This window comes from Carcharodon carcharias, chromosome 14, assembly GCF_017639515.1.
Source record: "Carcharodon carcharias isolate sCarCar2 chromosome 14, sCarCar2.pri, whole genome shotgun sequence".
Taxonomy (NCBI): domain Eukaryota; kingdom Metazoa; phylum Chordata; class Chondrichthyes; order Lamniformes; family Lamnidae; genus Carcharodon; species Carcharodon carcharias.
In genome coordinates this window covers 18,048,120-18,061,214 of record NC_054480.1, presented here as the reverse complement: position 1 = coordinate 18,061,214, position 13,095 = coordinate 18,048,120, and the positions used below count along the sequence as shown (strand labels likewise).

General features: G+C 43.7%; 1 protein-coding gene across 3 annotated transcripts in view; it reads right to left on the bottom strand.

The window, feature by feature from the left end:
• LOC121287477 (protein phosphatase 1 regulatory inhibitor subunit 16B-like) overlaps positions 1-12,538 on the bottom strand; it is a 150,169-nt gene extending 137,631 nt beyond the window's left edge. For 2 of the 3 annotated variants that reach the window (XM_041205403.1, XM_041205402.1), the window contains exon 1: positions 12,153-12,538. The gene's annotated coding sequence lies outside the window, so the exon portion shown is untranslated. Of the gene's footprint in view, positions 1-1,089; positions 1,147-12,152 lie in introns of those variants that run through there. The other variant, XM_041205401.1, reaches the window with a different exon arrangement.
• Positions 12,539-13,095: the final 557 nt, after the last annotated feature.

Genomic DNA, 13,095 nt, shown 5'->3' with positions numbered 1-13,095 from the left:
GAACATATGAATTAGGAGCAGGAGTAGGCCACTCAGCCCCTCGAGCCTGCTCCACCGTTCAATAAGATCATGGCCGATCTGAATGTAACCTCAACCACACATTCCTGCCTATCCCTGATAACCTTTCACCTCTTTCTGATGGAACTTCTGTATAACTTGAGACTCAGTAACTCTTCTCATGGTTCTTTTGCCAATTAACTCAAATCTGTGTCCTCCCTATTTACCTTATCAAAACTCCCCAAAATTCTGAACGCATCTACCAGATCTCCCATTAATCATCTCTCTTCTAGGGCCAACAAGTGCTAACTTATCCAGACAGACATTTAACACAGTTAGTTTCAAATCAGAAATCTTTACTTGAAGCTAGTTAAATGCAAAGAGTAAATTAAACAACCATCCTGATCTTCATACATCGCTTACCAAAACAGACTGAATGATTTAAATGCTAAAGGTACAACATAAATACAAAATGTGATTTTCAGTTTTAAAGAAAAGGAAACTAGAAATGTCATCCACAACTGCAGGCCTCCTCCTCTAAGCATTTAAAAAGCCTAAGGGAGAGCTCCAAGAGCACGAAATGGGCAGTGTCACTGGGCTGCATTGTTCATGCTTCCTAATCTACAGCCAGTCACAGGCAGTGAAGAGAGTTACCTGTTGCAATTGTCCTGCATAACAGGTCACTGTTGAAACACAATCAGAAAGCATGGCTCCATCTTCCTCATTTAATGCACTTGCAAGATGAAAAACTTCTCAAAGAGAAAATTGGGTCTCTTTCTCTTCCTAATTTATAAAACTCTGGGTTTTAAACTTTTAAAAATCTAACGGTCTTTTTTACATGATTGATTACAGAGAGACCGAAGCTACAGGGGGCCATAAAGAACAGTGACTTATATTTATATAGAGCCTTTAATGTAATGAAACATTCCAAGGCACTTGATAGGAGCAGTACAAAATGAAGTACAACACCGAGCCATTTAAAGAACTATTAGGTCAGATGACAAAAAGCTTGGTCAAAAAGGTAGGTTTTAAGGAGCATTTTAAAGGAAGAAAGCAAGGGTTGGAGAGATGTAGGGAGGGTATTATAGTTACCAATAAATCCAACAAGGAATTCAGGAGAAACCTCTTTATCCAGAGAGTAGTTAGAACATGGAGCACACCACCACCAAAAGTAGTTCAGCCAAGTAGCATAGGTGCCTTTCACGAGAAACTAGATAAACACATGAGGGAGAAAGGTATAAATGGATATAGGCTGACAGGATTAGAAGAAGAGGGGCTGAAAGGAGGCTCAGACGGATATCCAGCAACACAAATCAAATGGACCGAATGGCCTGTTTCTGTCCTGCAAATACTGTGGAATTACAATAATAGCAATTTTACTACCAACGTCATCCTGCATGATGCAACCTGTTTAAATCTATTAGTGCATTATGCATCTGTCCCTTGAAAGCTCTTTTCTCGGATCAGTAAAGTGATATAAGTGCTAAAATCAAGAGTAGGCACTAGTCGCTGTCGACAGAAGTGTTTTTCCACCTCTGGGACTTGGGGATCACATGCAACTCCATCTGAAGAGATAAAGTCTCCGAGATGTCTCTCCATGCTGGAATTTAATTTTTTTTTTATATCAGTTTTCTCCATTCTTCACTTTCTGTTAACTCCTTATGGATGTAGAGCTCCACAAGTACTGAACATCCTCTTGTACTTCATTAGAGTGAGCTTTGGCCACCAGTGCAGTAGGGAATTTTCTACCTTAGACAGCATCAAGACTCAGTCAGCTCTTGTCCCCATGTGACGGCCACATAGGGGCACTTCCAAATGATCCAAGAACAGGAATCTGGGCCAACTTTCCTTTTCCCAAAACAGAGATGCAGAGGCCAATAATGGCATTCCTACTATCCTGGATGAGATTAAGTAAATCAGCACAGGCAAGGGGCAACATTTAGAACAAAGAACAAAGAAAGGTACAGCACAGGAACAGACTCTTCGGCCCTCCAAGCCTGCGCCAATCATATTGCCTGTCAAACTAAAACATTTTGCACTTCCGGGGTCCATATCCCTCTATTCCCATCCTATTCATGTATTTGTCAAGCTGTCTCTTAAACACCACTATCGTACCTGCTTCCACCACCTCCTCTGGCAGCGAATTCCAGACACTCACTACCCTCTGCGTAAAAAACTTGCCCCGCACATCTCCTCTAAAGTTTTCTCCTCTCACCTTAAATCTATGTCCCCTAGTAATTGATTCTTCCACCCTGGGAAAAAGCTTCTATCTACTCTGTCCATGCCACTCATAATTTTGTAAACTTCTATCAAGTCGCCCCTCAATCTCCATCACTCTAGTGAGAACAATCCAAGTTTCTCCAACCTCTCCTCATAGCTAATAACCTCCAGACCAGGCAGCATCCTGGTAAACCTCCTCTGCACCCTCTCCAATGCCTCCATATCCTTCTGGTAATGTGGTGACCAGAATTGCATGCAATATTCCAAGTGTGGCCTAACCAAGGTTCTATACGGCTGCAGCATGACTTCCCAGCTTTTATACTCAATACCCCTGCCGATGAAGGCAAGCATGCTATATGCCTTCCTGACTACCTTATCCACCTGCATTGCCACTTTGTGACCTGTGGACCTGTACACCCAGATCCCTCTGCCCGTCAATGCACGTAAGGGTTCTGCCATTTACTGTACAATTACTACCTGTATAGACCTTCCAAAATGCATTACCTCGCATTTGTCCGGATTAAACTCCATCTGTCATTTCTCTGCCCAAGTCTCTAACCGATCTATATCCTGTTGTATCCTTTGACAATCCTCTTCACTATCTGCAACTCCTCCAAACCTTAGTGTTGTCTGCAAACTTACTAATTAGCCCAGTTACATTTTCCTCCAAATCATTTATGTATACTACAAACAGCAAATGTCCCAGCACTGATCCCTGCGGAACACCACTAGTCACAGCTCTCCATTTAGAAAAGCACCCTTCCACTGCTACCCTCTGTCTTCTATGACCAAGCCAATTCTGTATTCATCTTGTCAGCTCACCTCTGATCCTGTGCGACTTTACCTTCTGTATCAGTCTGCCATGAGGGACCTTGTCAAAGGCCTTACTGAAATCCATGTATATAACATCCACTGCCCTTCCATCGTTGATCATCTTTGTCACTTGCTCGAAAAACTCGATTAATTTAGTGAGACACGACCTCCCCTTCACAAAACCATGCTGCCTCTCACTAATACGCCCATTTGCTTCCAAATGGTAGTAAATCCTGTCACGAAGAATCTTCTCCAATAATTTCCCTACCACTGACATAAGGCTCACAGGCCTGTAATTTCCTGGATTATCCCTGCTACCCTTCTTAAACAATGGAACAACATTGGCCATCCTCCAGTCCTCTGGGACCTCACCTGTAGCCAGTGAGGATATAAAAATTTCTGTCAAGGCCCCAGCAATCTCCTCCCTTGCCTCCCTCAGTTCTCTGGGGTAGATCCCATCTGGCCCTGGGGACTTATCCACCTTAATATTCTTCAGGACACCTAACACCTCCTCTTTTTTGATCTCAACATGATCCAGGCTATCTACACACTCTTCCCTAGACAAATCGACCGCTAAGTCCTTCTCTTTGGTGAATACTGACAAGAAGTACTCATTTAATATCTCTCCCATTTCTTCTGGCTCCACACACAGATTCCTATCTCTGTCCCTGAGTGGGCCTACCCTTTCCCTGGCTACCCTCTTTCTTTTTACATATGTATAAAAGGCCTTGGGATTTTCCTTAATCCTGGTTGCCAATGATTTTTCATGACCCCTTTTAGCCCTCCTGACTCCTTGCTTAAGTTTCTTCCTACTTTCTTTATATTCTCCACGGGCTTCATCTGTTCCCAGCCTTCTAGCCCTTATGAATGCTTCCCTTTTCTTTCTGACTAATCTCACAATATCCTTCGTTATCCAAGGTTCCTGAAACTTGCCATACTTATCCTTCATCCCAGCAGGAACATGCCAGTCTTGAATTCTTATCAACTGATGTTTGGAAGCCCCCCCACGTCAGTTGTTGATTTGCCCTCAAACATCCGCCTCCAGTCTAGATTCCCCAGTTCCTGCCTAATATTGTTATAATTAGCCTTCCCCCAATTAAGCATCTTAACCCAAGAACTCCTGTTATCCTTATCCACCAGTACCTTGAAACCTACTGAATTATGGTCACTCTTCCCAAAATGCTCCTCTACTGAAACTTTGACCACCTGGCCGGGTTCATTCCTTAATACCAGGTCCAGTATTGCCACTTCCCTAGTTGGACTATCTACATATTGTCTCAGGAAGCCCTCCTGGATGCACCTTACAAATTCTGCACCATCCAAACCCCTAGCACTAAGTGATTCCCAGTCAATATAGGGAAAGTTAAAATCACCCACCACAACAACCCTATTGCTTTTACATCTTTCCAAAATCTGCCTACATAACTGTTCCTCAATCTCCCGCTGGCAATCAGAAGGCCTACAGTATACCCCCAACATTGTGACTGCAGCCTTCCTATTCCAGAGCTCTACCCATATTGCCTCGCTGCATGAGCTCACCGAGGTGTGCTCCTGTCGTACAGCTGTGATATTCTCCTTAACCAACATTGCAACTCCCCCAGCTCTTCTACATCCCTCTCTATCCTGCCTGAAACATCTAAATTCTGGAACGTTTATCTGCCAATCCTGTCCATCCTTCAATCAAGTCTCTGTAATAGCAATAACATAATAGTCTCAAGTACTAATCCAAGCTCTAAGCTCATCTGCCTTGCCTGTTATACTTCTCGCATTGAAACAAATGCATTTCAGACCCCCAGTCCCACTGTGTTCAGTAATTTCTCCCTGCCTGTTCTTCCTCTTAGTCCTACTGGCCATATTCACTGGTTCCCAGTCATCTATTTCACCTGCTGACCTATTACTCTGGTTCCCACCTCCCTGCCATACTAGTTTAAACCCTCCCGAGTGACACTAGCAAACCTCGCGGCCAGGATATTGGTGCCTCTCCACTTTAGATGCAACCCATCCTTCTTGTACAGGTCCCACCTGCCCCGGAAGAGATCCCAATGATCCAGATATCGGAAACCCTCCCTCCTACACCATCTGTTCAGCCACGTGTTCAGCTGCACTATCTTCCTATTTCTAGCCTCACTGGCACATGGCACAGGGAGTAATCCTGAGATTACAACCCTAGAGGTCCTGTTTTTTTAACTTTCTGCCTAACTCCCTGAACTCCCGCTGCAGGACCTCGTCACTCTTCCTGCCTATGTCGTTAGTACCAATGTGTACCACGACATCTGGCTATTCTCCCTCCCCCTTCAGAATGACCCGTACCCAATCAGACATCCAGACCCTGGCACCAGGGAGGCAACATACCATCCTGGTGTCTCTTTCATGACCACAGAAGCACCTATTTGAGCCCCTGACTTTAGAGTCCCCTATGACAATTGCTCTTCTGTGCTTTGACCCCCCCTGCTGAACAACAGAGCCAGCCGTGGTGCCACTGCTCTGGCTACTGCTGTTGTTTTCCCCTGATAGGCCATCCCCCTCAACAGTATCCAAAATGATATACCTGTTAGAGAGGGGGACAGCCACAGGGGATTTCTGCACTGACTGCCTGCCCCTTCTAGCGGTCACCCATCTATCTGTCTGCATCTTGGGTGTGATTATATCTGCAAAATTCCTGTCTATGATGCTTCCCACCACCTGAATGCTCCTAAGTGCATCCAACTGCTGCTCCAATCGATCCATGCAGTCTGTGAGGAGCTGCAATTGGGTACACTTCCTACAGATTTAGTTGTCCAGGACACTTGAAGTGTCACAGATGTCCCACATCCCACAGGTGAAGCACTTCACCCCAGCAACTGCCATTTCTAGAACTATTTAATATTATTATTTTTATTTCTGGAATATTCTGGGTCTGCAAGGTCAGCCACGTAGATCAGAAGCTATCCAGTTTTGAATCTTTGGTTGTGACTGGGTGAGATTGCTGAGCTGTCGAGGAAGGATGGATTTTAGATACTTAAATGAAATGAGCAATGCATATTCAAACCTAAGGCACTTCACAGAGGCATTGCAAAAATGGATAGGAGTAAGAGTGAGAGAAAGTCGGTGATGAGGTTGCAAAGGGAAAATGTTACAGCAGAACAGCTGAGTGAATGGTTCTTATCTTGGGGATGAAGAAATCAATGAACCCTCCATAGTTGAAGTGGGCAGAACAGGCCACAGAAGCTTAATGAGGCAGCTGGTGCTACAGCATAGGAGCCTAGATTTATGATTCCAGAGTAGTGGACTGCCTTGGCAGAGCACGGTGTAGAATTCGATCAAGTCAAACTATATGATGTACAGCCATGCTTAAGTATGTGTCCCTTAGGTCTGAGAGAACGAACTCAGTGGCCATACTGGTGTAGGGGAGTTGGTGAGAACAGAGATTGAAGGTTTTTGTTGGGAATAAGGGAAAGGTTAAGTGAGGGAGTAGTTGAACAAATCAACAGTTGTGAGTAGAAGGCTAAAGAATAGATAATTGGGAATAAGGGTGATGCGGGATATAAAAAAATGACCATAAAGTTGTGTTGTTGGTGATTGAAAACACAGGAGGAGAAAGGCCAAGGAAAATGGCAAGGTTAAGCAGTTGGTTGCGGACCTGGGTAAGAGAGTTTACACAGAGATTTAAAACAGAAACACTGTGGTACACGGTTCCCTATCTAAAGTCCCATGGTTGGACAGTGTACAGGGAGGTTTAAGTTCCATCAGATCTATGGTATTATTGACCTAGAGTTGTTAACATTAAAACTGGGTATCAAACAAGTAAAATATTCCTTTCCTAGCAGTAATGAACAGCGCACCTCAATAAGGCCAACAATAATTTTAAAAATACCAAACTCCTAAGAAGTGAGCTATAACTGAAGATCTTGAATATGAAGGATTCACCAATGTCAGTTAAATATATATCTGGCATTATATGGTTCCCTCATACAGGATTCTTAAACCCTACCAAAAGATTAAAAAGCAGGAAAAATAGCGCAATTCAGTCAATACTGGAGTATAGTCTTGATTCTACCAATAAATACCTCAGAAGGATAGTTACCTACTTGTTTTTTTTTTTCCATTTCTTCAGACTTAATGTTTAAATCCAACATAATTAAAAACAAATGTGCTTATTGTCCTGTCCAATAATTACCCTTCGAGATAAAAGCAAAATACTGCGGATGCTGGAAATCTGAAATAAAAACAGAAAATACTGGAAAAACTCAGCAAGTCTGGCAGCGTCTGTAGAGAAAGAAACAGAGTTAATGCTTTGAGCTGAAGAAGAGTCATAAGGACTCAAAATGTTAACTCAATTTCTCTCTCCACAGATGCTGCCAGACCTGCTGAGCTTTTCCAGCATTTTTTGCTTTTATTACCTTTCCAACAAGCACACGGACAATTGATCTACATTCGCAACTTGGAGAGGTCCAATGTCATTACTGCCTTAGGGGAGCTCTCATGACTCAATGGTAGGGTCCCTGCCTCTGAGCCAGAAGCTCTGGGTTCAAGCCATGATGGCAATGGAAGGTACGTTCATAACATGGCCAAACAGTTCGGTTATCAACCCGCAAACCCTTCCAATACACAGACGGTAAGAGTGGGATAGTCTCCTGGTCAGCCAGAACAGTGGGGTTGCTGCAGCACAAAAGCTTCCTGAAGTTAAAAGATTCCACATGCAGGTTCTAACCAAGGAGCTGTGCTCCATGGCAAGTGTCCCCCTCGCCTTGCGTCCCCCTCACTTTGAGGGACTACCAGAGAGTTACCACCTCTATTAGGAATTCACCTGCACAATCAGGTAAAACCTCAATCCTCCAAACACAAGGAGTGATATCAAGGACATCTGTGAAGGACTCTTAGTCTCACTTTTCTAATTTATTTTAGCTCTTCCCTATGTTCCACCCACCATGTTTTAGTGACAGGACACAAAGAGATTTGTTCCCAGGCCAGGAGACATTGCAGAGTTACTTGAGGCAAACTGCCCTGCAATTTCCCCTTGTACTGTTTGAAGCAGTATTTGAAATCTGCCTGACACCAGAGTGACACCATTGAGATTAGCGGGCAGGGAATTAGGAGCGTGGGCCTACGTTCCACCATTTCATGGCACGGCACTCTCAGTGAAGGAAGTTAAAGTAGGACGGTGGTGGCACTTATACTGAAAAATAGTGTGCCCAGGGTTACAAAATAGCATTGGATGCCTTTAAAGGGAAGCCAGATAAGTATGTGAGGGAGGAAAGGAATAGAAGGATATGCTGACAGGATGTGATGAAGTGGTGCATAAACACTGACAGAGATTTGTTGAACTAAATGGTCTGTTTCTGTGCTGTAAATTCTATATTATTCTATGTATGTAAAATTAAGCATTCAGATCTCACTACTTATTTTTCCCTTTCATAACATCACATGTCAATCTATTGCAAAGAGGCTGCTGGAAGGGACTACAGGCTCAGTTCTTGGCACAGGCAGTTGATGTAATGCAAGTCTTTGTTTCATTTTAGACTTACAAAAACATTATCTAATTGGGAAAGCTGACCTATATTCCGGCTTCCCCTAAATACTTGGAAACATTCTCACTGACTGATGGCCAGTTAAACCAATGAGTCATTTTTCCTCTTGTGTTTCAACGAATATAAACTTCAAAAACACTGCTGTTCCCTCCAAAAGCTGCAGACTCTCATTAGCTGTGAAGTGCCAGCGTATTTTTTTTATTATACAAAAAAAATGAGTTTGTCATTGCATTCCAGAACTGAAAGTGAAATTATTATTATCAATCATTCTCCCAAACACCTAAAATCTTAAATGTCATACTTATTAACCCTAAAAAAAAATTGTCATTTCTTTCCCTCACATCCGACCCACCCACCTGAATTTTCCACTCTCCTGATGGTGCTGCCTCGTGCTGGGCCAGTCTTCTTCTGGCCATTCTTCCTATGTGATCCTATGCTTCCTATGTGAGCCTAAATGCTGAGTGCCACCAGACCATTGAACCTTGGCAGGGATCACAGCTAAGTCCAAGCCTTTTCTCACCCAATGGTTTCATCGCAGGGTTCACTGCATAGAGGTAAGGAAAAATATTCCTGGCTGATCTTTGAACCTGCTAACCCAAATGTCAACTGCAGCACCCAAACTGCTGTCTCAGAGATTCGCCAACTCAGGCTAGTGATGAAACCTCCTTGTTTTATCCGAAGGTGGCAAGTTAGATATGGCCGAGGGAAACCATTCAGCCTTGTAAACAGCCACAATGAAAGGCCCAAAGTCCCTTCTTGTCCCACTGCACCACTCTATTCCCTTTTTTCAAAGCTAATGACCCAGTGAATCTCTAGGCATTCTTCATAATTCAGATAACTAACAGTGAGGATCGGCCTGGTTGTTCCTCTCATTCACTAACTCTAGTGCTTGAATGCCTCCCTCATTTCTCAGTAACTAAAACTGGACATAGATGTGATCTGACCAGACCACAGTAAGGAACGACTTCATGAACAGGCTCACGATTCATGCAATGAATGTCATTTCACAGAAATCCTCAATTGAGAACGCAACTTCTTTTTGGTTGTGATCCGGAGACCTCACCTCACACAATGGGTACATACTGTACATAGAACGTATCGTACACAAATAGGCCATTTGGCCCACCGGACTCAGCTCCACATGAGCCTCTTTCTGACCCTAATCATCTAACTATTAGCCTAACAGAATGAGATGAGTCATGGCCGGACTGAGCTCTCAGACTAATCTTAAAGGGGAAGGGATTGGAAAGGAATTTCCTACCAAAACACCAGCGGAATTATCGCTCCCTCTACCAACTTTCCCATTCCCCCATTAAATACAAATTGCTGAATCTGCTTCTGAGGTTTGATTGGGCATTCATTGCGGCTCAGCTACACGGGAGAGAGTTACAGCTGTGTTGCTGCCCACTCCCAGTCCAAATTTGCAGTGAGCAGGCTCAGAAGTGACAGGCTCACTAAGTTATCCATTCCTGTAACCAATTACATCAGATGCCAAAAAAACAGCTGGACAATCAGCATGGAGATTAATAGGATTTTCAGAAAACCTTGTTTCGTTAGGTATACCCTGCAGGCAATGGAGGACAATAAACCACATTTCTTGAAATATGTTCCAATCCTGTAATCATTTCTCCTGTTAGTTGCTCAACATAAAGGACTCTGTTAAATGCAATATCTTATAGTCAGCACCCCATCATCCTCATTATAAATGCCCATCCAATATCATTCCATTCAACAATTCTGATCAGCTGCTCACTGACTTCACCACAGCAATTGAGGTCACTCATTCAATAAAGGCCTGTTTGACCAGTAGATCAACTGAACAGATAAGTAATTTGAAAAATGGAGCAGGGCTGCATACCGATAAACCCCATTGTCTGTCGGCAGACAAACGTGAAGATTCCTACAAAAACCTTCCGTAGGTCCAACTTTCATTTCAGTGCTCGCTCACCTTTGCCATACAGAGAAATGTCTCATAGCCGTTTTTTGCCCCCCCCATTAACTTCACAAAAGACCAATGCCTCACCTTGGTTGTCCAGCTCTGTTGGTCTGCCCACTCCCACCTCTCTGAATGTGGTCAGGTCCTCTACACATTCACCACAATGCCTTTTCTGGAAGTTAACATTGAAGATGCTGTCTCGATTTACAGACAACCCTCTCCCAATACAGGTTTTGAATAAGTGATCTCATTTGACCACTTTTACTCAGTCTCATGAAAATCAACAAATGCTTCAACATGAAGATTGCTGCGATTTTTAGGCACCAGGTTTGGGCATCTATCCAAAGTGATTTTTACCCCCACAAAACAGGGTTAGCAAAAAAAAAAATAAATTACAGGTTTTAAGTCAGCTGTAACTAAGCAGTGGGTATCATGTGGTGCCCTTGTTCACACTGCAGACAGCTTCCAGCTAGCGTGCAAACACTCCATGCTGGTACACCCAAGGTCACCCTGGCATCTAACTGAAAATCAAAATATGGGCAAGTGGATAGATATCTTCCCTGGCAATCTCACACATACCAGACTTGTAAACGGCCAGAGCCACAGTACAGCCATCAGGAAAGGATCGGGTGGGCGGGCGCGCAATCATGCATCACAGAAAGAAGCCATTTGGGCTATCGTGCCAAGGCTAGCCTCTCTGAAAGAGCGGCTAATTGGTCATGATCCTCTGCTTTTCCCCCATATCCCTGCAAAGTGCTGAGCGTAAGCTATTTCTTGCACAGAAATTAGACTGTTGCAAGTATCAGAGCGAAGGCTCACTTGACAGTAAGTCTGGGCAGGTCAGGCTATCATTTTGAGACCTAACCTTTGACATTATAGAAATGGGAATCCAATTGCCCAGAGGAGACCCATGGTGTTACGTGGACATTTGGACAAGATATTGGAAAGATTAGTTTATACCATTGACCAGTGAAGGCGCTGGGATGAGGGGTTTTTAATTGGCTCTAATTCTGACAAATGTCAAAAACACTTTTGTGCTCCCTGACAAATGCACAAATTACCACAAAACTGATCCATAGAAACCAACGGAGTCCATGTCTGATTCTCCATCTGTGCCAGTCTGAACCAGAGTTCTGGAGTGCTGTTAAAGTTAACTTCAATGCCCCTGGTCCAAGATGGAGAAAATGAGTCATGTCCTGTTCCTAATCACTATCTTGCGACCCTTCCTATAAAGGGTTCAGATAAAGTCAAAGTTATTGGTCAATGCGATGGCCTTCACAGTTGAGTAGCCTGACAACAACCCCCGACCTGGGAAATGTTCTACTGGGTGAGGCACCTCACCACATTCATTGTGAAACCAGCCACATCAGGCGAATTGAAAAAATTTTACTCGATATCTCAAGTGTCACATAAAAAAAAAGCAATTTATGACTTCTGTGATTTATGTATAAATCTGAATCTCACATGAATTACACTTTACATAAATGGATAGATGTTTATTCTTGGTAGGTGTAAAACAAAATCATGCAGTAAGTTACATTTTACGACGAAATACTAGACAAAAATGAGATTGTTAGCTTTAATTGCTCCCGAACTAGATCAGATAAATTTATGGAATACATTGAAATAAAATGTTAAGCTGTCAAACACACAGAAAATGAAAGCTACAACCTCGTTACCTCTTTGAAGTCCAACAGACGACACGATCTGAGCTGAGCCCGGATCGAAGCTGCTGATCGCTCCACAATATTGAGGGGGAAAAGGGGGTTCACAGCCCAGAGGCTAAGCAACAGGCTGCAGCCTTCGATTCCAGCGCACACAGGAGGGTGACAGTTCTCCAGCAGGACCCGATTCACTCACGCACACAAAACCCGGCAACAGATCGGCTATCAGAGACTTGCGGAGTTAGGCAGAAGTAATGAGGAAGGGGGAGAGAAGGAAGGGGAGGAGGAGGCAGCCTCCCCCCTGGGTCGGGTTAGACAGGACAGAGCCCTGAGCGACTGTTCGGGTGGGCTGGACGGGCTGCTCGCATCGGAGAAGACATGGGGGCAAGGGAGAGTCAGAGACTGGCGGCGGGAGAGGGACTGAGACTGAATTAATCACCGATGCCTTGAGCCGGTAGGTGGGGTGAGTTATTCGCCAATGTGTTAAGCCGGTAGGTGGAGTGAGTTATTCACCAGTGCATTCAGCCTGTAGATTGGAAGACGTCTTCATCAACATACTAAGTTGTTCAATCGAATGAGTTGCCCACCAGTGCATTTAAATTATGAAATGAAGTAGCTACTGATGGATCAAAATGACAAAGGGGGTGTTATTCACCAATGCATTGACCCAATGGGATGGGGAAACTTAGCGATGGATTCCAGTTTGGACACTTGTGTGTCAATATATTGAGTCAGCGGATGGGTTTTGTTACTCATCCATGTGGAATACTATGGTTAGATATCAGGCAAACTATTCAAATATCCATTAATACTTTCAAAAAAAAAAAGTGCTGGATAAATATCTCGGAATGTAATTGATGATTATGGGAGTAGTATGGAGAGCAGTTATGAAATAATCCAGAACATTCGTGTTGGTGATGTTCCATGGATGATACAAGGATTTTTCTCTGGAGGGCAG